The sequence below is a fragment of the Pseudochaenichthys georgianus genome, chromosome 6 (genome assembly GCF_902827115.2).
Source record: "Pseudochaenichthys georgianus chromosome 6, fPseGeo1.2, whole genome shotgun sequence".
NCBI classification, from domain to species: Eukaryota; Metazoa; Chordata; class Actinopteri; order Perciformes; family Channichthyidae; genus Pseudochaenichthys; species Pseudochaenichthys georgianus.
In genome coordinates, this window is record NC_047508.1 from 32,849,552 (window position 1) to 32,853,846 (window position 4,295).

The following is a 4,295-nucleotide window of genomic DNA, read 5'->3' on the forward strand; positions in this document are numbered from 1 at the left end:
CTATCAGCCTGTCTGACATGTGTCCGTGGTGACCACCTTCCGTGAAAGGACAGCACCCGTAGGCGCGTCCCGCACTAGAAAAGTCGGGTGTAGTGCCACTACGCATTACATAATAACCAATACTCTCCACACGCCGTGGCGCGCGGGGTTTAGTTTTATTATGAGACCCGTGTTGAGCGGGTGCTTTACGAGGACATTTGTCTGCGTAATATGACTCTGCTCGGCGGGCATTATAGATAAAACCCTTCTTTCCAGAATATGGGTTGACTCTCTCTCGGCTTGTGAAAACAGATACAGTATAACTGTTTTGAGAAGCCCAGGCAGATGTCGTGAGTATCTCCTGCTGTATGCTCCTTAGAGCCAGCTGAGATGTCACGCTTACGGCTCCAGCCGGCACTGCGCATGCGTGTGACGGTGGTGCCTTCACTGCTCCAGCCGGCACTGCGCCTGTGCATGCCGGTGGTGCATTTACAGCTCCAGCCGGCACTGCGCATGCGCGTGACGGTGGTGCCCTTAAAGCCCCAGCCGGCACTGCGCGTGCGCGTGGCGGTGGTGCCTTCACAGACCCGTCAATAATCCGCCTTTTGAGAGATGCCGTAGCTGCTCTCAAAAGGGGAAACATTGGCCAGCTGTTTATTGGTTTTATTGATTTTCTTTTCATTTTTTTGAGCTGCGCCCTCGGCCTGAAGCCTGGATGCGTCAGCGGCAAATGTTTTATGACAGAGGAATCAATCAACGTCTGACATGTGTTTGTGCGGACTTGAGGATGGTGTTTAGGCATCTCTCGAGGCGGCGGGAACACATTCACGGAGGGGAGAAGGAGGGGCTGTCACGCCGCTCGCTTCTTCTTCCTCGACTGCTGGCCGAAATTCTGGGTTGGCTGAGCCTGAGCTGCAGCCGGAGCCGGAGATTTTCTCGGCCAACTTGCCCTTGTCTCCAGCCTGGGCTGGGGACTCGGGGTGGGCTGCGACCTCTGCTTAACCGGTGCTTTAAACCGGGCAGAGTTTGCTTGGGTGAAGGACTGCTGCTACGAAGGCAGCGGCTGGGCCCTTCGAGGGAGGCAGAGGTGGAGTGCCTCGTCTTCCTTCTTCTTCGTCTCACACCTCCTTTGCATGGAGGCGAGAGCGGAGCCGAAAATTCCCTCGGGAACGATGGGCATATCCAGCACATCTTCCCTTTCTCGGTCAGGGAGGTTGGTGAGGTTGAGCTATCTCGCTCTTTCCTGCACCACCATGATCCCCATTACCTTGCCCGTGGCCTGGACGGCGCAGCGCTGGACACGGAGGCAAATGTCCGTGACCGCTGCCATCTCGTCCAGAGTGGCTGCTCCCAGGTCCTCGCAGAGCTCCGCTTGGTAGGCGGTTAGCAGCGAGGACACGTTCAGGGCCCTGGCGGACAGCGCTGCAGCTTTATAGGACTTTTCAGTCATTGTGGACTGAAAGCGGTCCGCCTTTGCTGGCAGCGTGGGGTTCCTGCTCGGTGAGGGGCCCACCTTTGGTAGAAGGTGGGCCGCTACCAGCGGTTCCATGGGCGGTATGCGGAGCAGGCCGAGCCTCTCCATTCCATCGCAGTCCAGGGAGGAGGCACCCTGGATTGGGACCTTGTTGCTGAAGGGCCGGTCTCTCCACGAGACTGACACTTCATCCAACATTTCTGGAAAGACCGGGAGGAGTTGCCTCCTTTTGCCCGCTGTTTGGGGAAGATGTTTCCCCTCGTAGCGGTACCTGGAGGTCTCCTTGGCCATTTCAGGCCACAGAACGTTGAGTCTGACCGCAGCGCGTTTGCACACGGCCTGCAGGTCCATGCTCAGACCGGGCGAAGCTGGTGTGCTGTCGCCCGGGAGAGCAGCCCTCGCTCCAGGCTTTGCAGCCTGGGCCGATGACATGAAGGTGTCCTCTTCTTGTTCATCTGACTCGGACAGGAGGAACGCCAGGGCGTCCTCCTCTTCGTCCTCCTCATAATCCAACTCGAGGACATCCTCCGCGGGTGAGACCATGGTGAGGTCTAACCGGGAGCCCCAGCTTGGTAAAGCGCGGGAATCCGTTCCCGCGTGTCTTGTCGTCACCGGGTCCCGGCCTGCCAGGGCGCGGGATTCCGGTTCTGAGGCCCTCGATAATGAGCCCCAGACCGACACTTAGAGGGGTTCGCTCTCTGTGGCGGACGCCCCCGTGTCTTGACAGCCGGTCGGCGGGTCCGTGGACATGGGGGGGTCCTGTTCCGACAGGCTAGCTTGTCGAGCTAACCGTCGGCGGAGGCTCTTGACTGTGAAGCGGACACAATGTCCGCATGAGCCGGGGTTGTCGATAGCGGGACGATAGGCAGGACGAACAGACCTGGTGTGTGTCTGTGCCCGATATCTTCAACCCGCAGCCGCAGAGTCGAGCCACCGAGTCCCTGACTCCTCTGGTGTGAGGGAGAGGGGCGTCCATCTTGGCCGCCTCGTGGCGTGGAGAGGGCCCGCTCTCGACAGGTGGGACGGGAGAAAAGATAAAACCACCTTGTCCTTAATCCGGAGAAAAGGACAGTGTGGGTCTTTTATTCCCGGAGAATACTGACTGGTGTGGCAGTATGCTCCTTAAATCCTTTCTTCCTCCGTGGAGAAGAGAAAAGAGAAAACTTCCTCGCTACCGTGGTGTTGGTAGAGAGGGAGCGAGCTAGCAACAGGTGTGCTGCTAGCTTGAAAAAATTGGACCTACCTTACTTTCTCGTAGAGAAGGGCGAGGTCGATTTTAAGTACTAACGGCGTTAGTACTACCGTCTTCCTGCGAAGCAGAAGGAGTAGCCGGCGAGCGCCCGTCGACCGAAATGGGTATTTGGGTTCAATCTGTGGACAGTGAAGCTTGCCCGGCTACTGTGAGATGTGCTCTGAAGCGAGAAGAGGTGTTTGAATGACGCATGCGTTGTGGCGCAAGCTACTTATAGGGGGTGACTTTCCCTGACGCTGACGTCAAGATCACCAGCCAATCAGGATTGGCGTAATGAGATTGATGCTTCTGTTTGCTCCGCGATGAGGCGCATCCCATAGTGAGACATCGAACGGAGTGTTATGAATGAGAACTAAGAGTAGTTCTAGACACTTGGTGCTGTCATTTTTTTAAGGGCCAGAATAATTTTATTAAAGGTCCAATGTCATGCTTTTCCGGTTATTACCTGTCCCCTTGTGTGTTATGAAGGTTTTTATGCATGTAAATGGTTTGCAAAGTCACAAACCCTCAAAGTACACCCTGTAGCGAGTAAAACTCTAACACAGAAAATATCTGTCTATGCTGCCCCAGAACACCTCGTTGGAGATTTCTCTTTTTCTTCCTGGTACTAAGTGACGTAACGACGACCCAAATGGACCCATTGGTACAAATGGACCAATCCGCGAGCCGTTACGTCCGCGGAGCCGTTACGTTAAGTCCGTGGATTGGTCCAAATTGACGAATCCGCGGACTTCCTCACACACACACTCCATATTTTCTCAGCTGCAGCGCCGCCGATTTCTCCTCCCTGAGACGGCGGGACGCGGCGAGGCTGTGAGTCGGTGTGTGAGCACACACACAAACTCCCAGCCAGGCTGTCGGTGTGTGTGTGTGTGTGTGTGTTCGGGCTGGTTTCGGGCTGGGTTTCGCTGTGTCTCGCTGTCTCGCAGATGGCCACTGGGCTCACAGGGAGGGGGGTCAGAAGCTCCAACAAGCCGTTTAGGACAGAGAGTGAATACACATACTTTACAGAGATGCTGTATGAGAAACCAATGTGATTTTGGAAAATTGCACAATATAAATCTATTTTAGTATACCTCAATAATGGAATTATGATCAGTAGAAATGGCCATGACATGGGACCTTTAAGGCTATTTGCACCCGGGTGACCAGAGCTAACAATGCTATTTACATCCGGGTGTCCATAGCTAACAAAAAAAAGAAATGTTTCTTTGATAACTTCATTCCCTTGTGCTGCTGCGTCAAATTGTAATTCCCCTATGATGGATGTATAAAGGCACTTCTTATCTTAAGCACTGTAGCTATTTACACCCGGTTGTTGTACTGTATGCATCTCTTCTTGATCTTTCTACGATGGCTTGGTAATGTTACCTGAATATCAGGAAAACAAAAAAAAAGCACAAAAAACACCTGTGCTATAATGTGAACATGTCCCACAGACAACGGGGTGTAAATAGCATTGTTACAGTAGCTACATACACCCGGGTGTAAATAGCATTGTTACAGTAGCTACGGACACCCGGGTGTAATAGCATTGTTACAGTAGCTACGGACACCCGGGTGTAATAGCATTGTTAGCTACGGACACCC